The sequence below is a fragment of the Hyalella azteca genome, unplaced genomic scaffold (assembly GCF_000764305.2).
Source record: "Hyalella azteca isolate HAZT.00-mixed unplaced genomic scaffold, Hazt_2.0.2 contig1089, whole genome shotgun sequence".
Classification (NCBI taxonomy): Eukaryota; Metazoa; Arthropoda; class Malacostraca; order Amphipoda; family Hyalellidae; genus Hyalella; species Hyalella azteca.
Genome location: NW_025931421.1, coordinates 26,415 through 52,312, shown reverse-complemented (window position 1 = coordinate 52,312; position 25,898 = coordinate 26,415). Strand labels below are relative to the sequence as shown.

The 25,898-nt window shown below is 38.2% G+C and overlaps 1 protein-coding gene across 3 annotated transcripts in view; it reads left to right on the top strand.

The window, feature by feature from the left end:
• Window positions 1–7,273: 7,273 nt before the first annotated feature.
• The window catches only part of LOC108680799 (ichor), a 42,272-nt gene continuing 23,647 nt past the window's right edge, over window positions 7,274–25,898 (top strand). For all 3 annotated transcript variants that reach the window (XM_018169701.1, XM_018169700.1, XM_018169702.1), the window contains exon 1: window positions 7,274–7,470. The gene's annotated coding sequence lies outside the window, so the exon portion shown is untranslated. The remainder of the gene's footprint in view (window positions 7,471–25,898) is intronic.

The window sequence follows — 25,898 nt, the reverse complement described above, 5'->3', positions numbered from 1 at the left end:
TCGTACAACTAGCAATGGCAGTGTAGATAACTTTCTTGTTATCAATTATACCATTTCAATAAATTGTTATGATACTCCAACTCATTTACTTTGAACTTCTTACATAAAGAACCAGCGCTGCAAGATTGTTGCCCCGGAAAAGTTCTTCGAAGTAGCCTTTGAAGTAGCGTGTATATACATAGGTGCATAGCGTGTTGCTTGCGTTGCTAAAAAGTTTCTCTGCTTAAAGGGTTTTCTTAATACTTAATATTATATCTCTATATAGGGGTCGCTGAGCAGCTGCCAGGTATATATAGGTACTTTCTTACAACTGCACAATAAAAAAGACATCAGCTGACACGCAGAGCTGTAACAGCTGCGAGGACGTAGAACTGGGCTACACCTGCCCTACAAACTGCTGTACATAGTCATGCAGACGTAGAACAAGGCATTGTTCCAGTGCTCCACAATCTTCTCATTAGCACAGTAATGGTGGTTGGATCGAACGACAGAACTCCTTGTTTCCGTCAACAAGCTGCACTCGTTGCACGTAGAGCCATGCAGCCGCTCCCTCAAAAGAGGTTTCGCACGTTTTCAAACTCCAAGTTTCAAATCATCATAGCTATAATAACCTTAGAGGATAGAATAGAGGTGTCGGTGCTGAAGCAGGATTTTCATTCTGTCTCACAAACAGATTCCAGAGGCTTTAATGACTCTTGTCATTTCAGCTATGTAACAAACGTATAAAATGGATTTCAAATGAAAAATTCAATTCTTTTAAAATATTTCTTTAGGCAGGACCGAAAGCTAATATGTACTGATAATTCAGAATAGGAAACGAGCGTCTTCTTGTTAATCCAAATAATATTTTCACAATAAATTATCTCTCAATGCTTCGTAAAAGTTCATCATAACCTTTATGATTAAGTACATCCCAGCTCATCATAAACTTTTTGATTACGTTCATTATAGTTCATCATAACCTTATAATTTGAATGTGAATAAATAAGCCACCAAAATTAGTAATTCTTGTATGGGTCGAAAACTTGAGCGACTGAAAGGAACTTAGTTCATACTAGACAAATAAGAATTTGCATAAAATTTCTTAGAGTTTTAACAGGAAATGTCCTCTTGAAAAGATCGATAAAGATTACATTTTAAAGACTCTGTTAAATTTTCCGGTAGGCAAGTTCGACAGGAACAAAAAAATGGAAGGCCCACCATTAAGACATGCCAGAGGCCACGATTAGGTCGGTGCGGCCAATAGAGTGCCGCGGTTGACTGCTAGCACTTCCTCGCTATGTAGGGATCGCTATTTTTTACTTGATTTAAGTATATTTTTTACTTTATTGCCCATCATAAGAACAATGGATACTCGTAAAATGGACTATATTGCACTTCTTTGTGATAGCAGTAATATATATTGAAACATTTCCTGTTTTTCCCTCAAATGACGTCTTTATCATGCCTTCAAATTCTACAATGAGTTTCAATTAATTTTCCTCAATTTTATTCTGCATTTTGACTTCATCATATGCAAACCCAATTTTTCTTTCAGATATAGTTTTCCTACGTGTGCTTCCAAGCCTTATTCCCAGTTGTTGAGTTCCTGTGACGTTCTTCCAATGTTTAGCCACTTTTTCTGACGTGCGTTTCCAGGCTATATTCTCCGACCAAGTTAATGTTGTGTGAAGCTGTTATACTCCGAGTTTCAGCCACTTATTTAGCCAGTTTTCCTGACGTACGTTTGCAAGCCTCGTGCCCCAGCTACTGACTTCATGACACGTTGAACTGTTCTTTCAATGTTCAGCCAGTTATTCCGATGAGCGTTTCCAAACCCTGTTCCCCGGCTTTTGATATCAAGCCGTGTTGAACTGTTGTTTCAATTGCCAGCCAGTTTTTCTGATGAGCGTTTTCAAGCCTCAATAACTCTTGCCCAGCTGTTGATTTTAAGCCATGTTGAACTGTTGTTTCTATGTTCAGCCATTTATCTTGATGAGCGTTTCCAAGCCCTGTTCCACGGCTGTTGAGTTCATGCCATGTTGAGCTGTTGTTTCAATGTTCAGCCTGTTATTTTCGAGGCTTCAGAAGTTTCGTGCATGCCTGCTACAACGCATCCATTGTCCTTAGTAAGGAAGTTGTGCATGAGCAAAAAAAAAACATTCATCATCAGCATAATTTACGATCGTCAGTAGCCAGGAGAATTGGACATGGAATCGCATTTTAAGGTCATGCCATATAAATATTTTTTCAAATGAATTATTCAACTATGTATCGGCCTTATGCCACTAGCTCTGCCGCCTAGCATGAAAATTATTATCCAGCCGCTCGCTCACCCATGTCTCCATATTTATCTATCAAAGGTCGGAAACTAATAAATGACAATTTTAGGTATAATTAAAACTCGTTGTATTGAGTAACTTACAGGAGGCAATTGAACCCCATTTTTACTTATGAAATGAACCAGTTTGAACTGAAAATGTATCAGCCTCACATATGAAAATAGACGGGGGTAAAATGTAAAGGATTCTAAGAAGAGTATTGAACAGGGAAGAACCTTGACTTTTGCGTGTTATTCTCATCCGCTTTCTGCTTATTCTTTTTCTTCGTCGTTTTCCGTGAGTGGGACTTTCATAACAACCACCGATCGGTGCTCTCAGCTCATTCTCAAGGGCATACAATTTCTCCAGCTTCTTCTTATATTTGTTCTATAATTATTTGTGATTTACGCTTCTAGTTGAGTAAAGAAAACCATTCTGATAAAGGAAATTCGGGCTAACTAAAAAAATTTCTGCCGACTGCCAACTCAGTCGTAGCCTAATTTTTTTTTATCGAGTGATTTTATATTTCATTTTTCTCCCTTTCTATTGTGTGATTCTTGAAATTTATGAGAATGTTTCATAATAAAACTCTTTATAATAAAAACAAAAATTACTCGATGTATTGGAATAAATTAAAGCACAAGCGTATAAGACGCTATTGAAACCTACACCACATTTCAGGTATTCAACATAAGACGGTTTAAAAAATTAATTGCTGCTTAAAGTGATAGCACTCATTACGACTACTGTAATGGCATTCAAGATTTACAAAAAAAAAATCGTATGTCACTGTCTACCAATTCCTATCTTCTTATGGTTTTTAAACCCATTGAACTTTCGGTGTGATATTCTTGAACTAATACCCTATTTAGCGGCACAGAGTTATTTGCAACTTATGATAGAAGGAGAAATTTAAGATCTAAGCACGAGTAGAATAAAGGAAATTATAAACGATCTAAATCAAACTATTTGCTATTGCGCTAACGACCTAAAAACATTTTTAGTGGAAAAAATTTCTGTCGTTTGATTTGTATAGCGCGCGGGTACTGATAACAACCGCCGGGAAATCAATACTGTCACGTTAACGGTGTACTCTTAAAGAAACCTTGCCACGAACAGCCTTGGAGCAGTGCCGATCCGTTGGCTCTTTTGATGAGCTCGTTACGCTGTCCTGTGGCCGGTCTGCGTTGACCGATCAGGTTTCCTCTTGAGGTGTTGCGCAACGTCTGCACCTACGTACGGGTGTGTGTCGAACTACGAGAAGAGTATGGATAGTGAGTAACCCTGAACCATGTATGGTGGTAAAGCAAGTCAATAATTTCCCCAGTTGCGTCACGTATGGGATGAGGTCACATGCAGGGCGTTGCCCTCGGTCCAACGTCTACAGGTTTTGCTGGCACTCGAGTGCAAGTCTCGCCAACTTATTAATTATCATGCAGCGTTTGAAATAAGTTGAAGAATTTTGGATGCATTGCATGCAAGCTTCATGTTTTATTATGGGGTTTTTCATGAACCCCTTATGCACCATGAACCCCTTCATGCACCAGGTTACTGCATGTTTAATTATGGGGTTATTCATTCAGGGCTCCCAGCACTAATTTTCTATTATTCCTCATAGCAAATGTTACATCCAACATGTCAAAAGTTCATGTCATTTTTTTTCCCACTAGATAAAACTCTTCAATGTTTATTTTGTACAATGTTATCATTGCGATTTCTCAAAATTTGTCGAGCAATTTTTTCATGACAATATTAAAACTTTGATTCTATTTTTTTAATATTCGGGAAATAAGTTGAAATTCTTGCGTTACAACGGAAACCCTATATGATCAATTTCTTTACAATATCTGCTGAGAAATAAATATCGCAATACGTTTTATTGACATATGCAACACTCCTCGAATTTTATCATAGATGTTGGAGATAAACTGCACTTAGGAGCACAATCGAGAGCGTCGCCGCCCCATCCGAGCCCTAGATTGAGCGCGACGCTGCGCTGGGAGAAAGTTCGTTCTTGTCTACAGTGAAAACTGGCGTGTAACCGCCGCTTTTTGCCACGCTACACCCCCCGGAAAAAGGGTCGAATATGTTAATCATCTCGGCTATCTATATGCTATAAACGCTATCACATTCGGTCTACAGATAAAAAAATATTTGTCCCAAAGTTAGTTTGGTGCTTTTCCTAGCCAATTAATATTAGTTTCTTACTTTATAAGAGGGAAAATTTAACTATTAACTATTGACTGCATTTAGCCAGATTTTACCCAGTACAGGAAAAAACATACAGGAAAAAAATACCACTATATAGTTGGACTCAACTGAGTTTCGTTTCGATCCTTTAGCAATGAAAAGCTTTATTGCTCAATCATTTCGATAATTTAATTCAACTTCCTGGAAATTAAGTGACTTTCATTAAATCCTTCATCGAACATGGTGTCAAATATATTAAAAATTTCCAATTAAACGAAGGGGACAGTTTTTAATTTCCCAAACTCGAGGTAAGGAAAGCATAAATTTCCTATCAAAATACTCAAACACAGAACGTCTGACCATTTTTTAAATTCTTGTTTCTGCAAAATTGAATACATGCAGAGATATAATACAGCGAATTTTTGAGGGCGGACAGTTAACGGAACGAACTTTAACCTTAATTTCAATGGTTAACGGAACGAAGCGTTAAATCGGGAATCTGCTACTGGTTAACTGAAGCACTATTTTAAATGTGAATAAACGCTTGCATCGAGAAAAAACCTTATAATGATGTAAGGTTCTGAAATTTCTTGGCGTTCCTTTGGCCGCACCTAAGCACGATCGGCACAGAACGGGCCGAGGGTAAGTGGGTCAGCGGACCCAGTCGTCTTCTTGTGGGTGGACTCACAAATCTCTGTTCTGGTTCCTGCTTCAAAGTTCTTCTCTTGGGAAATATTTTTCGGATTATTGAGCCTCACTTTTTGGTCGAAGTTTGAATAATTAATGGATAATGAATAAAAATTTGATTTTCAAACCTACGTCCATTCTTGCCTCCTCGCAACAACTTACATTCGGATCACACACAAAAATGTAATTTTGACTGTAAAATTAAGCAATTATTAAATCAATTTGATTTCTTTGTTTACTTTTTCATATATTACCTTTATATTGCGTATCGACTATATTCCAAGAAGCTTTGTCGCATGGTAGCTTTACAGCTTTCTCAATGAATAAAATTATTGCATTATTAAACTTCGCGATGTTCATGATGATCTATGTTGAACATTTTAATTAATTACCGCTTCTATCCGCAATTGAAGTATTCCAACGGGAAATGCCATTACAGTATACATTTTCGCTCAATTTCAATGTCAGACTTGAATCTGAACTTTTATTTATCCTTGTCATAAAACATATATCCATGCACGAAAATATCGAATGGATATTTTTACAAAATGCTTACCCACCTCTAGCTCTCGCTCAATCCATATTCTAAAATTCGTTTACAGATCTCACTGTCTGATTACTTTAATCTTTCCACGTATTCAATTGTGCATTTATTATTCATTCTCACGTGTCCAAGTGTTTGGATGAGAATTAATTATCACTTGATGGAATGCAACATAGCATCTGTCATGGCGACGATCTTGTTACAGGCATCTTGATCGGGAGCTCGTGACGCATTTCCACATAAAGTTTGGCGCGCCACATTTGGACGTGCATTAGGGCAGTGACCGTCCTCGCCTGCACTTCTTTACATCACCAACGCTGCTGGCTTTGTCAAGACAGCACCAAGAGAACAAATCTGATGATGTCCGTTACAGGAGGGGCGTGCTCTGACCCGTTATTTCGGTTCACTTTAAATTACTCTCACGAACACACCAAGCTCGACGCGCTCGTAAAAACCAGTGCATGCGCAAGGAGAACCCTGATAAGATTAAACACTCCAAAGTCAGTTCATTTATGCTACTTACCAATATACTCAAATGGCTATCCATCAAATGGCTTCTTTTATAGAAAATTTTTACTTGCTGAATTCCTTTTAAAAACGTTTTGTTCCTTATTTTCATCCCGATAACTGATTTTTCACGAATAGTTATCCGAGTAGCATTGAAATCTAAAAATCAGAACTAAGTCATCAGTAGATTTCAAGTTCGTCAGAAGGGCACTCACTCGACCGATCAATACGAACCTCTCCATATGTTACAAAATCATGATTCACACCAGGTAGCACACGGCATGCGCTAAATTAATGTCCCATTAAATTATAGGGCGGTCAACCAAAAATTAAAGGTATTCATTTATTTTGTTTCGCCGAAAGTATGGAAGCCGTTTCAATACTGGTAGTTTTATGACGGCCCGGCCTTATTTTTTTAACATAAGCTTTAGATAAATGTTATGAAATCTCAAGGGTAGTAGAAAACAGATGATATTACGCCAATATTGCCCAAAAATATTTGCTCAAATGTATTAATTCAGGTTTGGCTTTACTTTAACATCGTGATTCTTTCATAAGTTAATCCCAACTCAATTTTATGCAAAGCAATAGCTCTTTAATGGCCTTAAAACTACAATATTTTTCACTTAAGATAGCCCTGCTGAATATAATGTTTCCAAAACACCCAGATACATTTGAAACCAAGTATGAATGATGGGTAGGATTCTGGTAGGCAGATGGGTAGGTAGGCAGCTCAAGGGAGCAGGGGGAGAAAGAGGGAGCTCGAGGGAGCAGGGGGAGTAGGGAGGTAGCTCGAGGGAGCAGGGGGAGAAGGAGGGAACTCGAGGGAGCAGGGGTGGGAAGTAGGGAGGTAGCTCGATGGAGCAGGGGGAGCAGGGAGGTAGCTCGAGGGAGCAGGGGGAGTAGGGAGGGAGCTCGAGGGAGCAGGGGGAGTAGGGAGGTAGCTCGAGGGAGCAGGGGGAGTAGGGAGGTAGCTCGAGGGAGTAGGGAGGGAGCTCGAGGGAGTAGGTGTACGAGGTTCAGAGCTTCAGTCAAGCTCGTGTGGTGCCAGCGTATGCAACAAGCGCCACCTCCGTATAAGCAACTCTAGGCAAGCGTCGCCGCTGCTCGACTCGTGTTCTCTTGACCACGCCGTTTCAATTTCTTGACATTCTTTGTCGTGCTTCATATTGCCTCGACAATCCAAGTGAACTTGATACCAATTCCTTCACAATCTGTCTGCCCTGTTGAAAAGTTAGCAAGGTGAGTGTAACAATAAAGAAATTGAAAATTCTTGAGCACTTGATATTCTTGAAGTGAAATTGCGTAAGCGGAGTGCCTTCGGTAAAGGTCAACCCTATGAGTACAATTAGGTACACAAGAGAGACGTTTGCTTGTGTTTCTTTCCTGCGTTTTATATTATGGGAGAAAATGTTGCCACGGTAGGTGTGAGTTACAACGTTTTTCTAGAATTTGATTGTCTCTCGTTTGCGCAATTTTTGCACGGCTGTTTCTGCCATAGTTAAGTCGCTTCGACTAAATTTAATTAATTTTAGAAACGACAAAATTTTTAATTAAAATTAAATTTGGAGCCGTGAATAGTTGGCTTCCAGAGCAGGTGAGTGAGTGCATAAAAATGTACTAATTTCATACAAAAAATGCATAAAATCGCTGCCATTTATTATTTATCATATAGCTTCTTTTATTTGCCCTAATTATAAGTCTTGAGTGTTATATTTTCATGCTTAACAATCAAGCGTAATTTGTATTGTTCTAACAAAATGTGATAAGGCATTGATGGGCACATTTAGAGATTAATGTTAATGATTCTTCCGTTTTCCTCCCTGCATCTTCAAATAACAATTGCTATATTACAGTAACTCTATAAAATTGGTTTATGATTAGATATTGTGCATCGGGGTGCATATATGATCAAATATTGTACATTTTAATGAAAATATGATCATATTTTAGCATCGGCGGCGTATTTATGGTCAAATATGGCAGTATTTAGCATAAAACATTATGCATCGGCGAGTATTATGATCACATATTAAGCTTTGAAGAGTATTCATGATGAAATTTCTTTCGTTGAAGCGTATTAACGATCAAATATTTTACAACGAAGAACTACAATGAGGACTAATTAATTTCCATGTATCAATACAATCGTTACGTGCCGCGGTACCAGAATTTAAGACGCCCACCAATAAACATGAGCAGAAAAAACAAGCGTTGGTGATTGTGTTTAGGTGAGTCTGGACCGAGGCTGATATCCTCATAACGATGATGAATGACGACAGTGCTATGCAGGTCATGACTGAGAACTTTCTGCAGTGTCATTGCGCTGCGAAAAATTGCGCGTTGTGGCACTCAACAGTGATATAGGTTTAGTCTTCTTCGAGGAATTGCACGTAACGCAATTTGTTTCTAGTAGGTGTAGCTTTGATTAACTCTCTTAATAACATTAGAGGTAGAGAGTTTCTTGAACTGATAATTATCATAATGAAATTTTTCATCTGTTGTATTTGTTACACTGCTTTTTAAGAAATAATTTCTAATCATGAAAAATGCCGCGCGGAGATAAATATGAGTAATAATCCCAGATAAATAATTAGATGAAGTTTATTAGGTGAAGGCATTCATTTTTAATGTGTGGTTCTTGATCATCAATTTAAAATTAAGCTCATTAAATAGAAAAGTAATAAGTGAAATTCCTATGAATAGACCAGGCAGTTCAATGTACATAATGATATATTTTAATTGACCAACGTTGAAAAATCACATTCAACTTTTTTCTTTTCTTCCGTTAAAGCACAATAAATTTTTTAATTAAAAAATTATTTGTTGGATGAAATTATGCACGCTTCTATTTGAGTTCCAAAAAATCATTGAGCTTTTCGATGCACCGTCATTCAAACTAATGATATTTTGAGAGAATAAATTATTTTTCCTGCTAAACGATCACCCTTTTTAATAAGAAGTAATTCGCCAGCAGATATTTGTACATTTATACTTCACTAAACTTAATGCGCTGTGATACTTTTCTTCTTCTTATTCCTATCCATTTGACTGGAATATCGCAACTTTTGCTGAAAAGATATCGACTTTTTTTCATTCCCCCATGATCCCATTTCAAGATCGTAATTCAGTATCATTCCTATGTTCAGTTCATTAGTCAATTGTTATCATTGAGACATTCAATGAATGTTTGTAAACGTTTCCATTGATACATACTTATTCCTACAATTTTGCCCGAAAAGAGTAAGCAGGTGGTGCATTTGTATGCATGTTCTTTTCAATTCAAAACTTGATTCGATAAGTTTATTGAAGGTAAATAGGAAGGGTGGGCAGTGGAAGGAGTGGCGCTGGAGATGATCCCACTTTAGGAGCAGCCAGCGCTCGGGCTCGCCAGGTCAGGTCGCATGCTGTAACGGGACCCACTAACCGTTTGCCTCTTGCACGGTCCTCCTAGGTGCTCCCTGCGCGGGCCACTTCTCTCGTTTTCATACCCTGCCATATCCTATTGTATCAAAAGTTCGATGGATAGAAGTTTCTTAATCTGTTCATTGTTCTTATTTTGAAAGTAGTACCACCGAAACCTGGTTATTTCAGGAATCCAATACCGCGACGCAGTTATTTACTAATGCTACTGTTTTCAACAAAAATTTTGGTTGATTGCGTTTTTTTTATGAAATCCCTGAATGCATTTAATTCAATCTATTTTAGTCAAATTATTTGATCATTAATGTTCGCGGTATATATCCATAATTATACGACGGTTAACTGGCTGTTGTATTTGACTTAATAGTTGCCACCGTGAAGCGTTCTCGTGACTTTCTCTCACTGATAAACTGTTACGCTGCTCTCAGTTCGAATCTCTCAGACTTCGACTCTTTTTTAGAAGATAAAAATAAGTTTTGAAGTTCACTAGTCACTGATGAGTTTTTAGAACATTAAAATATGCAAAACTCGGAATGTCTATAGATCTGGAATATCACTGGGTAAGTGCTATATTCATTGAGATAAATACCTGAGCTGCATTGAAGTTTCCAGTCCAGATACGGCAGCGATGATCAAAATGGAAAAGTTGATTTGCCCCATGGATGATTTGCCCCATAAAAACTATTTTCTATTAAAACATGAAGCTGACCTGCTTCGTCTAGTGTATTAGCCAGGCATGCAACGCCTCTTCGGTAAGCGTTGAATGCAGCTTCACTTTACAACTATTTTGTGCTCAACAAGCTTCATTATGAGGTGACCTACCGTCTTGCGAACCGTTATCTAATTTTTCGTTTACACATTTTTCTTCAGTATCTATACACCGATCTTATGTTCTACAAACACGGGAGCTGTGACATAACTTCTAATAACCTTAAGTTTCAATGCATCCTTGATCAGGCGTTAGTACAAAAACTGATCAGTCGTTAGTTAAATTACAATCGTTAGAGCAATGATGGAAGTTTGACTTGGGAGCCCAAGCTAGCTGCACGTACTGCCTGGCTCCGTACAATGACCGCAATAATGTGCCGGACATTCCTGTTGGTCGACTTTGACTTCTGTTACGGCATGTGCCATAAGGACCATCAGCTTTCTGCGGTAATATTGTTTCACTAATCCATTTGTCAGGGCAGCAAGGCATTCAGTGCGGTTTGACGGCCTTTGTGACAGTTGTCAAGCAAGTGAATACCGTTCCAGAAACAACATTCGTAAACGTCGATGTTGTGCAAACTATTTACGTTACAATATTAGACCAAACGACAAGTTTTCGTTTCTTCCTTTATCACTCTTTTGTTCTTGTGTGTCTGTAGCGCATTACAATCGTTTTAATGGTTCCCACAAATAGGTTTCACTGCCCTAGATCTAAAAATTGTCTCTCACTTGTCACAATCAACGCTCAATTATAGAGGAGATGCAGTAGAACAAATACATCAACCGCTCGCCTTTCCTTACATGTAAAATTAGTCTAAATTACCAGAGAGTGAAGCACCTTGTGTTACTCGGCAACAGCACAGGCGCTCATCCTGTTTCGAGGTGTCTGACGGATTGAGGTCAAGCCTCTGAAGAAAAAGGCTGATAAATAAATGAATCGAGCGCACAAAAGACTAGGATTTTAGCATCAGTGACATGATTCCTCTGATAGCGATGGAAGTTGAGCGTCATGTACAAGAACGTGACTCATTGTTTGACGCTGTTCAGATTCTATCGTTATTCAAGGCTTTCAATATTACGATGGAAAATTAAAACACTTTTTACCACGTTTTTCTTAGCTCGCTTTCGTGTCCGTCTGTGATGATCAAATCTTGCAATCGATATTTCACCAACTTTCCCGCTAGCTAGCGCTCTGAAACTCTTAGGGAAGCTCAGCTACCGGTAACAATACAATAATCAATGATTTGTTGCACGTTTCCAGGCGTATTTATTACCGAACCTTTCTTTATTACAGCCACGCACCCAGATAAATACGGGAACAACAATGTATCCACTCGAATACTATTTTCTTCAGAACTTTGAAAAGAATTTTCTTTTGTGCATTTGCGTGGCCAACTGAAATGAAATGAATATTATGTAGGATGGTTGACCTTTCATATTATGTGGATGGTTGTGTTTATAAACTATAAAGTCTAAAGGAACTCACAAGCAGGGGTTGGGAACCTTTAATGCACGTCATCCTCGAGAGGATATTCGTCTTTAGACTGCGTATATCGATGATACGCTTCGTATCATCGATACGTACGTCGAGTCAAGTAAATTGGCTCGCAACAACTCAAGAGAATGAAAGCAAACAGAGATCAGTAGCTGCCGAAAAATTATTTTCTACTTTTGAGTCCACATGAAAAACGTGGTCTTTAAAAAATTTTTTTATACATTTTATTGTGATCTCATCTTTGCAGGGAGGAAATTTTTTTAGCAAGTTGTGTAAGAAATTTTTAATGCAAGAAATAAATAATATCCGAGTTTTAATATGTTTCAGTAATTTCTTGATTTCTCTATGAATAAATGCAACTAATGATTGAGAAAGTTATAAATGCGGTAGCTGTAAATTTATAAGTACCGTACATAGCCGCACCATTGTGACTTGCTAAGTTTTCATAAAATTCTTATACATCGAAACTTCATGCTGATAAAGGCATAAATTATCATAACCACCAGCAACCAGCAATTGAATATCTAGCTTCAATAGTAGAGTTTTAATGTCTTAAGTTACTAACATGGATAGTCGTTACGTCAACGTTATACTCAGGGAATAATGCTTTATCCATAAACAATATCATACTTCATAGTTGCTTCAACCAATGTTTTAGTATAGGCAAGAATGCATGAATAGATTTCTGTACTCAACATTCTTTGCACTAAATTGCATTTCAGTGCTTCATTAGTTTTTGCTCGCACGAATAAAATAAAAATTTGCTCCCTTTTAGCCCATTTTCACATTTATGGAAAAAATGCCCTATTTTGCTCGTCATGTCTGTCCGTCCGTCCGTCTGTGACTTCACGTTTTCGTCGACGAGAAAATGCGCTCTCTTACACTCATTGCAGTGAGTACTGAGTTATATTATTTTAAATCTTTACAAATTAACCGTAGATTCCCACAGCTACATGGAAACATATTCCCGAAACGTTTTCTTCTCCAAATCTATTTCATATTTAATATAATTGTCTTTTTCACGTGATGAACAATTTTAGTTACCGTGTGGAGAAAATTTACTTATATCTTCTTATTGGTTTTATCAGCTGGGAATTCAGAATAGTTACATCGATGTTAAAATTGACAGGCAAATCAATTAATAGTTCACCTTTAAAAGATTTTAGCAGTACGTGAAATGCAGTTCATATAACTAATTCTCAAATAAATTAGGCTACCCTTGGAGCGATGCTCTGGCACAAAGATTGTGCTTGATCCTTCAAAACTAGTAAGTGCGAATCAAACGTTGAGTCTATAGCAAAAATATAATTTGGATATAATCATTATTTTTATTAACACTACATGATTGATTTGCCCAATAAAAAAATTATATTAAATTACATTGCCAATAATACCGATACAATATTGAATAAATGTGATATTGATATGGACCAATACCTTACGCGTCCCTGTGAATTAACGCATAAATTAAATTATCGTTAAGTTTCTGCATAGGAATTCCTGCTTATGAGGTTGCCAGCTCATCATGCGCCAAGCCGAGCTTTCCCTGCCAGTCTTTGTTCCTAAGAGGGCCAAAGCAAGACCTGGTGGCCAGCGATCGAGTATTTGTGGCCAGATTGAGGCCAAGACTTGTACGAGGGCCCTCGTACAACTACCTATCTGGGCAGCTTAATTATCTCTCTCTATTTATTTAATTTTTTGACAAGTGAATAACTTTTTTAATTGCAGTGACAGACCAATCGGTCTGTCACTGCTCACCTGGTGCCGTTTGTGTCGTATTATTGTCTTAGTAAGTTGTTTTTTTTTATCATCGGAATTCATTCCATTATTTAATGCCTCATTACGTGCTGGCGACTTCCTACTTTATAGATGTAATTTAATTGTTCAAATTTTCTGAAGTAGGATTTATTTAATTGATGTTGCATTTAGCCAACACGTATCTAAGCTTCATTACAGTAATTTTCATTCCCGTTGACGTCCCGCGCGGCAGATATGGCCAAGTTTTCACTTTTAGAAGGCAACGAGCTTTCGTGGAACCCAAGTTCCCGAAGTTGTAGAGGCAGCAGCACAGGTGCTGGTTCAGCCCCGCGGACCGGTCGTGATTACCCAATCTATCTTATGATCGCCATTTGCAGTGATAACACCATCAAACTAGCGCACTTGATCGTACACGAGATCGTATCGTACACGAGATCGTAACTATACGTATTGGATGCAACAGTACACGAGATGAAGTTTGGCAGAGGATTTTTTTTTACTTGTGCATATGAATAATTATTTTAATTCAAAATGTTGGTGCGTAGGTGTTCACGAAGGTTATAATTTCTCATATTCAGATACTGATGTAGACACAATATATTCAAAACTCATTATTCTCTAAATTTTTTCAACTTCTTTTTAACTTTTATTTTATTTCAAGTGTATAACGCGGTCGGCATACCGACACCAATGTTCACAACCGCTGTCTCAGTGACCGAAATTTAAAGTGCGGTTTGTGTGGTGACCTTTAACCACAATGGGCCTTCTCCCCAATTGGAATGCTCACTCTTCTTACAAGCTCGAATAAATCCTATTATTATGTGCTCTTTTTTATTTGTAAAGTATATTAAAAATATTCAAATTATTTTTAGAACGTTTGTCACAGCAGAACTTTGTCCGCCATTAAATTTAATAGCTTTATTAATAAATTTAAAAGCTTCGAATTGCCAGAACAAGCACCATACGCCACGTTTACGCCACGCTCGTTTTCCGGTCTTGTGCTGACGATCTTCAGTGGAAGTTTTGTTGTCTACCCGAATGCTACCTAATATTTTGATTACACAATCCTCTGTGTAACTCATTTGAATTTTTTATTCTCGAAGGGTTGCTATTGTATCGTTTGCAAGCAGTAAATAAATATTGTCGTACTCGTACTTTGTCATATAGTGAATGTAAATTGAAATCCATTTGGCTTGAATGGGTAACATGAACTTCATTCATCACGGTATCTTTTGCGACCTGCAAAGATTAAGATACTGGCAAGCAATGCTGGGACTTGGAGTTTGCCATTGATTCTAAACTACTGTTTTAAAAAAAAAATCTGCGTTCGTGCGTTCAGGAACGCTCTGCCACCCAAACGGCCCGAGCCTAAAGCGGTCAAGGATGGCCGGTTATCTCAGACGGGATAGATTGCGTCGGGGACGAGGGAAGTTGGAGCTGAGGGAATATTACTGCGGTCCACACTTATTAGACGCACGATTTTCACCAGCATATTCGATTGGACGTCATTTTCGAAAAAAGTTTTTTTCAACAAAGAATTTACTGTCTGTATTACCAAAAACAGCCAATTAATGTAAAAAAATTGAAATCCATGTATTTTTAGGACAGTCTTTTATACTATCAGCGATTTGTATCTTCCAACAATGAACTCCAGTTTCAAGCTATTGGGCCGCGGGTAAGGACTTGTAATCAACATAATTGAGGGTAAGATAAATCCCAAACCGAAAATGCTGTCATAAACGCGTACTAGGCGCCAATGCGGAAAGGCAAGTATTATGATCGGGTTAGCCGCAATCTCACAGTGGCAAATTTGTGGCGAATTTTCAGCAGCATTGTGGCTCCTGGAGGACGCTGGTCAATCGGGAGTTGTTCAGGTGGTTGCCTTCAGCTGCACTCCAAGACCCGGCATTACACGATGGCTGCGACCTCATTAATTGAGAAAGCTGAATCTACGAGTAATTAAAAGTCAAAGAAGCAGGAAGTAGAATGGGTAGAACGTTTTCTGAAGTTTTCTGGAGCTTTTATTTTAGAAGCGTTGAGGAAGGTTTCCGCGGCAACTGCAATATATTTTCTCTCAGGGGTTATTGGGTGCAGTCATTTATACATTATATATCATTATAATACTGACATAAGACTTTTAATTGTGATGATTGAACCCTGGTCAACATCTGTCCTGGTTGATGTTTTTTTCGATAAACCCGGCTATATTTTCTGGATCAAACGACTGAAAATCAAAGTATTAGTGAACCTTCTGATTTTTATGCGATTTACCATGCAGGTGCATTTCCGATGGTGCGGATTTCGGGATTTGGGGTATCCAAATACCGAACCATACCATAACATTCATATATGATATAAGCATTTATACATGAAGAATTAATCTTCCGTTTGTCGTCCTCTGAAATAAACCGTTTTAAAAAGAATTAACGAGATTCAACCGTGTCCCAATTCCAGCTTTCTGCAAGATTCCTTTCTGGAGGAGAATTATTTGCTTAACATCATAGGAAGACAAAGTAATTTTTGCGCCCAAAGGGGATATTACTATTCTAAATGAATAGCATGCAAGTTAAACGTTACTGAATTCGTTATTTGAATGTATTCTCAATTTAACTAACCATGATCTCACTACTCATCAATTTATAAATTCATTTTTTTCATTCTCTAAATACAAATATAAATTCCACGCTAATTCTTCTAAGCTAGAATTAAAACTAGAATATTTAAAACAATGAGTAAATATGCTCCCCAATTTATTCGCCCTGATCGATGAGCCGTGAATTGCACACGGAACGCCTAGGCCGGCGTGTGGTGGCAGTTCCTGTGGCGCGCAAATATTGTTGCGGCCTCGATGCTTCCGTCGATTGTTAGTTCGTTCATGCATTCGTTGTGCACAGAATCAATGATCTCGAGCAACAGCAACATTAAATAAGTTGGTTGGGCTGGCACATCATTCATTCCCCTGCTACAAATTCAGTTATTAATTTTATTAATAAAGAAAGCTTCTATCTATAGAAGAGGGAACCGAACAATCATTTCAAGCACCAAATGTCAAAACCAACTGAAGTCTCGACACTGAAATCGATATGCAAATCCAATTGATTTGAAATTTGATGTCCTATTTATGATTCAACATATTTCAAAAACTTCTGCTCCAGCAAGACCTGCTCTTGTAGACTGAATTTGGCCCTGCGCAAGAATGTCGCGCGTAGCCAACTGAAGTTCCGAGGTGGCGACAATGCGGCCCGATTGGTTCCGAACAACGTAGGCCGTTCGTTCGTTCGGACCGTTCTTCGGAACCGTTATTCCTGCAGCTTCTTTGATCGTGAGTTGTCTCTTTGGTGTGTGGGTGTTCCGCTCGGCAGGGCCACGCTTTTGGCAGCACACATAAAATGAGAGCTCAGTGCATGCTGCGACACTTTCTTATTTTCTGGGTTAAGATGAACTGGTGAGTCACCACTGGAAAACAATCCCGAGTACCTAATACAGCTCAGATTTTTCACTATAAAAAATTCCATTTCGGTGGACTTCTTTATTTTCTCTAAAAACAGGGTTTTTTCAATTTGAATTAAATTATAAATCATAAACCAGATAAAGTATCATCATCATAAAATTATTTTCCCAAGAAAACCAGCTCACGCATTTTGATTCTTCTTGTATATTCTTCATTAACTCATTTATCATTTCACATCATATAAGAATGATCAAAGAATTTCATTACCGCATCATACGTTGCTTTTTTTGCAAAGGTTATACGCGTTATTTTTCACGCAACATCGTAAAAAACTGTTCTCTGCTTGGTTATTATCCCGAATTTAAAAAGGGAGTTTGTTTTTTTATAACTCGCCCTCAACGAATGAAAGGTTCCTATAACAGATGATGAACTACAGTAGCTTAAATTACATTTGATTTTAAACTTATTTATACTCCTTTGTAATGTCATTTACAGTTTCTACATCGTCATCGCCGAATAACACATTGAATACGATAGAATTACAACATTATGGTAACTGACGTTTATCTGGCACATACTATACTGACCGCAAAATATACTGATTTTTTACTTAAACGATTTAGTTAAAAAAAAAAAGTAAAAATCTGGCTTGGAAATACATAGGTAACTCATTCGGAAGCGCTCGGGTCAGGGACTGTGATGTCGCTTGAGTTATTTGTACGAGCTCCATTCAAGTATTTGTGTCGCGTAATTTGTAAGCAAGTTCAGGGAAAAAAGTTTAGGTTTTAACTACAAACGAATTTAGATATCCGTTCCGCTACTGTTTTGTCTTGCCTTGATTGAAGTTGCCCTCTTTCTTTGTAAGTTGTAGATCTTTAATGAAGCAGTCTCCCATGAACGGGTCAGCCTCGTGTACACATCTTACGCATAGTAGCAAGAGTAATTTTTTCTTTTTTTTTGCGATGACATGCTTGTTGGGATTTTTCGTTCAGCAAATGTGTCAGCATTCTTTAAAACAAACTGCCAACAGCCTCTAATGCTCATCCAGTTGAAACATTTAAAAAAGTGAAACCTCTTGACGAGGATATTCTCTGCATGAAGGAATACTCAAACATCCTTCGCTGAGGGGGCGCAGCACTCCCAGATTTTGTTTCAGATTTAGATCTTTCCGCTCTGTTAAGCTTTGAGTACAGTTCCTTGCAAAGTAGCTTTACGGGCGCTCTGTGTTCTGAGCTCAGTCGCTGTCGAGTTTTCAGGTCAGCCTCTGCGAAAAAAGTCTTTTTGATTCTACCGGCAATGTCAGTTCAGTAGCTCAGTGTGTGGCATAGTTCGTTTAAAATCCAACTTAAACTCGTGAATAAAAGGGAGAGTTTAGTTTGCAATACACTCTTAAAAGAACTCACATTTTAAAGACAATTTTTTCCACGGTTTCTCTCATGAAATTCAATTTAAAGCAAGTGTACCTCTTCAGAAATGACGGTATTTAAATTTGCTTAATACTTTCTATGCTATCACTGCCACAGAGCAGTATCTACTGTTAATCATCAACGGCCAAAAGTTTCTGCAAGATCAGAGCAAATTGTAATTACCTTTCATCATTCTTCGACACTTAATTTTTCACACAGACAAAAAATATCGTTGATAAGAAGATTAAAAGTCTAAATTTGGTCCATAAATAAAAAATATGTATAATAGACATTATGTTCCATACTCAAAAATGCCCAGGACAGCGAATTGCCGCTTTGAATAACACCATGCAAGCTGCAGAACAGAAACATTATTACAAAAATTTCAAAAAGTATATTCAAAATAATACGACAATTAAGACGATAATTAATCGTATAATTCGATAAGACAATAATTATATAAGCATAACACGACACAACTGATCATTGTCAGATATATTCACGCACATGAAACATCGCGAGGACATTCATCCAGCCATCGCTGAGCAATGCATCGCCCCTGTGCAGCGAACCTTGGCCTGCTAACTTGTACCTCTGTCAGGGTGATCGTTCTACCACGCACAGCTGCTGCCGGCAGTTTTTCTGTTCAAATTCTCCCTACAAAGTAGCATTGCCCTCACTTGCTGCATGGCTCTTAGAGTTGAGTGACTTCTATCAAGGCTGTTGTCTCTTATTCACCTGACTCACTCACTGCGTGGCCTGTGTAAGGCGAGTCCTGACTACAGCTGCTCTTGAGTTCATATTTACGCCTCGCTCAACTGCATGATTTAGTCTTCGTCGCATGATGGCCCCATTGTTGTGGCGTATTGTTTCCATTACTCTGGTAATGAGCTCAGCACCCTATATAGGAATAATTCAATGCTAATGGAAGAGCGTCAATACCGCAATGCGAACTTTCAGGTCTTTTTATCCGGCCCCAAGTAGATAGAATCTTTTTAAAAATTGTGCGTTAATTTGAACATAAACTCCTTATCAACTTTATCGCAAAATGTTTTAATATTTGGAGAGGTTTATTCCTCGAGGAACATTCAGTTGACTTTTTGAAGTCAATTTTTCTTAGTCACGCTTCAATCTGGGGGACATATTGTTCCAAGGAGTGGTCTATTCGTTCCAAGTATCGGACTCACAGTTGCTTGATCCTTTGATATCCTAAAAAATGCAGACATCAACTTTAAATGTAACTTTATTCATCTATATGTATCTATTTTTAATGCTTATCATTTCTTGATTATTGGAAATAGTACACACGTGTTAAAGTAATTTTTCGCTACATTTTTATTTGCCACTTTCTAGTTTAAACACGGGCTGAAATATTTAAACTAGTAAATATTAACAAATAGATTTAAAAGGTTGAATTCAATAGCAAGGATACAAGATTGAAGAATGTTATTCTTCACACGCTGCAAATTGATGCTGCATGTTAAGGAGTCGGATTCAACTGTATTTTGCATTTTTAGTATCCCGCAAATTCAATACAACACTTTTTTCTCGAAAACAAGTTCAGAGTTGATGACTCTTTAAAGTGTCCCTTTTATTCACCGAGATCATTATTCGCCTAAAAACCGATCAGCGATCGCTAAAAGTGTCAAATCTTTCACATGAATGAAAAGACACTTTTTATTTTGGTGCTTAATAAAGACAGAAGTTTCAGTGTTCATAGTGTTAAATGGTTCAGTGACGAAAAACAAGTGTTCATAGTTCCGTTACCACTTTAGCGAAGGGTGGGGCTTCTTGTTTTGATCCTTATAACTGTTCAAAAGAATTTATTCGTGAGAAAAGCTCGGCAATCAGAATAAAGTGTTCAGTAAGTGTTCTCCGTCTAAATCGATGAACTGCTCATTCACCCCCACCCGAATGCGCCATTCAATTCAAGTTCACATCACAAAAGTGCTCATTACCGAAACAAGCAGTTAAGTTTTCATAGTCTGAACGCTTTTTGTTCAACGTTGAGCAGCACAGTGACCCGGATTACCTGCTCAGTGTTCAGTGTTCACGCCAGCACCGTAGATACCGACTACAGTTCACTTGCGTAATGTTGACAAGCCTTGAACCCAGCCAGAGCTCGTGTACAGGCAGCTGCACACTACAATAACCGAACTATCTTCACATCTTGACGACCTAATCGCTGACAAACCCTGGGAAGGAATTAATACTTACTTCAAGGATATTTATTGACTGATCTGCCGTCATTTTTACTAAATGGATGATGCATGGTGGAAATATTCGCACTATGAATACGATCGTACACCAAGTGAAAATTCGCAATGGAATTAACGTGCTCAAGGATGGCGCAAAGCTGTTCGTGTTCGCTGATTCGTAGCTGTAAGTTTAGAATTTAGGTTTTAAATCGTACATTTTAAACATGGAAAATACTTACAAAATTTCCTGGGCTGTTTCATCCGATGGGATTTTTATTAATGAATTTTATCTCATAATATACATGAATTTACAATTTTCAGGCAAATTTCGGCTTGATTACTAATATGCAAATTCGCAGCGCAATTCCAACGTGAGTAATTGATCATCTGAGGACTTTATAAGCAAATCCTCTCGTGTTATAATAACACAAACACTTGAATAAACAAAATGAATAAAAAGTTTTGATGAGGAATCAATAACTCTTGCATTTTAATGAAGCCAAAATCCAAAATCAAGCGGTGATCGTGTGTGATCATCCAAGAAAAATATCAACCAACTGCGCTACGATGCAAAAAGGACGCAATAACGTTGTAACTTATTTCCTTCCCTAGCAAGCAAGTCGCGAGCTGGGACATTTGTGAATGGCTGGCCTGCCAGCGATTATTCTGCTGCAGGTTTACGCTACTCCAGCCTCCGCACCACGCACGAGCGCCTCGCAATGAGAATGACGCTCTGCACTCGGCCCGTAACGGCCCCATTCCTCCCTCTCCCTCCTTCTCCTCAAATCCTTTCCTTCCGTTGGCTGAGCTCATTCCCCTACCTCGCCCCATTCTCCCGCACTCCCCCCATGGCCTTCCATCCGCTCCCCATGAGCTCGGTCGCTCCACCAGTCAGCCAAGAATCGCGCCAATGACCTACCTTGAACCAACCTCGCTGACCTCCACACGATACCTCAGCTACAATGGCCGCGCTCTTTGAGGGGCTTGTGCTGATAGCACGTGCACCTCGATGGCTACGATTCACTGCTCTTTTCTCGGCTTCTTCTATGAACGTTTTTAACGTTGCAATAAATGACTCAGAAAAAAAATATCTTGAGATCGAGACAACGGTATCAAGTTAATTAAGCAGTAATTTTTCGTTACAGAGATGGAAAGATGTTCAACCAGCAAAATTTTTTTAATGCATACCCTATCTAATTTATGATTGTTTCTTCGCCACTAAAATATTGGTTGCTTTGTTTATTTTACACTCGTAATTTACTTGTCTAAAAATTCATCATTAGATATGCATTCACATCTTCGGTATCGAATTTACGGACAACCGACTTTGGTGATAGTCTCTTTACTAGTAACCTCTGTATTAGTTACGGGTGCAAGCTGACGTTAGTAGGACGCGATAAGCGCTATAACGAACGCGTACAGGTCGCTCAGGTGGAGGTCAGCAGGTTCAGTATATGTAGGACATTTTTTGCATGGCATTGCCTGCAGCCCGAACAGCGTTTTCTATGATTATCAACCCAGCGATTTTTAGTTAAAACCTAAAATATTCATATCAATAAGGTGATATTCCGTACCAGAATGAATAATTTTTATTCCCGTTTATTTTTTATAGCAACAATTATTTAAAATATAAATTTTCGCAGTTACCTATTATTATTAAGTGGCTGGAGTCTCGTTTCGTTTGTATCAAGAAGCTCAAAACTGCAAAATGAGTCATTCCACATATTATTAGCAAACGAAGTCGTGATTAATTGAAGAATGTTTCAACTATTAGGTCATAATTCGATTTAACTCTAGCTTTTTGATGATTCTCAGCGGTACAAAATTACAAAAGCATTTCAGCTAAATCCCTAGCAACCTCCCTACAAGACATACGTAACTCTATTCGTCTTTCCAAAAATGCTGGATCGTCTGCATGCAGAAGCATCTCTGTCCAAAAATTATTTTTATGAACTGAATACGTAATTTTCTTGTCCAGTGTAACTTCACGTAAGAGAAATGGCACTTCCTGCGAAAAGGACTGCTGTTTGCGGGTCACGGCCGTCAACAAAACCGCAAAAGAACTGAGTTCTTTACCTTAATGTCTTACTTGAGCTAGCGAGGTCCGGCTTCTTAATTGGATACGAGAAACTGTTATACAATTTCGAAATATTTTCAATTTGACCTTAATATTATATGTTATCATAGGTACGTTTTAATTTTATGATTATCTATACTATTGCTGCTTTTATTTCACTTCTATGCTTGTGTCTAAGCTTTGACACGTATTTTCAGTATTGAATCACATCATGTAACTCGAAGTTGCCATAGTAAATAGAATACTGTAAACTATATCGTTATATATGAACAGAAATTATCAGCAATGAACCTCTAATACAATGAGCAATTCACTTAAACATATAATTTTAAAGGAGCATTCAGTAACCAGTTGACTGATATTTTGGTAACATTTTTTGAAGTATGTAAGATTGTTATCGTATTTACGAAATGTACAGACGACAATTCAATCGCATGAATTGCAACAAAAAAAAAAAGAATGCCTACAACTCCTTGCTGATTATCGCCAAGCTTAAAAGACCATCGCCTGACCTAGACAACCACTGGGCGAACGAAGAAGTCGTCGCATCGCTCATGTCGGGAAACTGCGGTGTAGGTGACGAACGGCGACCGAGTGACGCTTCGTTGCTGACCTTGACTTCACACACTACAGAGAAAGAAATCATTCGCACAATGGAGAGAAGCACCAGTCCTACACCTCATGACTCCTGCCATTACTACACGACAAAGGTCACTGTTGTTACAGATTTACACGCAATACAACGAGGAAAAATACAGACTAGTTGTCACAGTGCGTGATGTCAATTCCTCTTCACTGATGGCATGGGTTACATGCTTGTTCACACTTTGCGAAACAGTCGTCTGCAGTTAACGCTGAGATGAATTTTGTCTCCCTCAACATCCCATTGATGGAAACTTGACAACGCGTGACATATTTTTGTTGAAATCATCCTTATATATGTAAGTTCTGATTTTATTGTGTGTCTTGATTTTTTATTAGCGGCGGCTTTGAACTTTTATATCAACAGGACAACAGCGAATGCCATATGTGTCTGAATTTTTCCTTATTGTAAACGAACAAGTCAGTTGAATGTAATTTCGTTTCTTTCAAAGCGCTGGATGGGAGAGATAATAGTCAAACTCTGGCATGTTAAAACCGCCCACGCTTTGGAGAAAATTACCGTTAATTACACAAATGTCTTGGTACTAATTTTTACCCTCAATTGTCTGCTGAAGATTAAAGAAAATTCTTGTATTTCATAAGCAATTTCGTTTTGTGATTTCTATCTAAAATATATTTGCTCCTTCTAGAAAATTGACAATTCATTTGTAAAAAATTGCATAATCGTCAGCATTCAAATGAAAGTTTATCCACAGATGCAGAATAATGCATTAGAAGTAAAAAAATGGCGTCCTGTAGTGTAATCTATGTTGGAATCTAGTCGTATTTAACAGGCCTCTAATATAGAGGTTCTATATCAGGTCAATGCACTTGAGTTGCACGGCCATGAAATGTCAGGAGCTGGTGATGTTTTCTCTCACATTATTGCACGTCGAGGGCTTGACATTCAGTTCATGTTCAGATGGAAAAAATTCCTTCCCTCTTTTCGTTTCAGTTGTTATCAATGCCAAGATTCCAGTCAGTTTGCAGTATTTCCTGTATTCAGAGTGACTTGTTTCACTGTCATACCCAAATTTACCCCGAGGCTGTAAATTTTGATGTCAAGCCTGCATTCCCGCAAGCAGGAGGAAAGGGTAGAATTCTAGGCTCTCCAGCACACAGGAAGAAGGGGGAGAACTCTAGGCACTCTCGCAAGCAGGAGAGAAGGGGGAGAACTCTAGGCACTCCCGCAAGCAGGAGGTAAGTATATAAGTGAACTCTAGGCACTCCAGTAAGCAGGAGGGAAGGGGGGAACTCTAGGCACTCCCGCAAGCAGGAGGGAAGGGGGAGAACTCTAAGTGACCTTGCGTGTTTGCCTTTTAAGTTTCTTTTGAAGCGGAAGCCAAGCATTCTTGCGGTTTAGAGGCTCATAGAAAACTGCGCACGTAACACCGAAATGCATCTGATATTTGTTCTTCCCTATGAAGGAGACGAAGCCGCCCTAAATTGACACACAGAACGTGGAAAATGGAACAGACGTGTGCTCGGAAACACTATGATTCAATGAACAACTAGTTATCTCAGACCAGTATTATGTTAACAGTATGATTGATATAGCTGCGAAAAAGAGAGAGTGTTAGACCTTAGTTAAATCCCAGAGATTAAATGCCCATCATCCAAATTTAATTCGCTCGATATCATTTAAAAATTGATATTCTACATAGTAATTTTTTAGAGAACTGAGATGAAGAACTTCCCGGTTTATCAAAATATCATTCCTCACGTGCAGCAGCATTACCCGTAACATCGAGAGCAGTTGGCTGTAGAGCGCAATTCAGTTCTTTGCCTTACTCAATAATGTTAATCATCGAATGAAGCATCTTCGCACATTAACAATTGAATAAATTAATCCAATACTCATGAGTGCGGTGTTGAAGATCGGATATAAATTTCAACTTCAATTGATTGCTTAAATCGCAAGTTTATCAGGAATTTATAAGCAGAGCCAGCGCCAAATAATTTACCTTTTCTCATGCGAGAAACCATTTCTGAGTCCATCTCCATCGTCATTTTAAACACCTAAAACACATGTACAAACTAAAATTCGCATTGAATATAATAAAACATAAATCGCCAAGTGAAAACCAAGAATAATGAAGCCAATATGAGCTGACAAACCTATCTATTTACAATATCGAGGGGATATGAACCTTTAAACTAGACTTTTGTTTAAAAATATACAGGGACTCTAAAATTTGTCCGAAACACCGGTTGTGGAGGCTAAAATTTTAAAATCACTATCGCACACCGGAGCGTTGCACTGCTTAGCATGAATGCGTATATACGGACTGCTGAATGAGAGGGATGCGCAAGCAGGTTTCCTGTTCTAAAACTCCTTCCTTTGTGCTCTGTGAACCTAGTATAAAAATTTCTTGATGTCATACCGACATCATGCCAACATCATATTTGTTTCATTTGACGATTCATGTTCTTCGATTCATCATCTTTGACGATTCATCATCTTAAATGTGAATTTTAAAGACTCTCTCTCTCTCATAAGAAGAAAACTAGA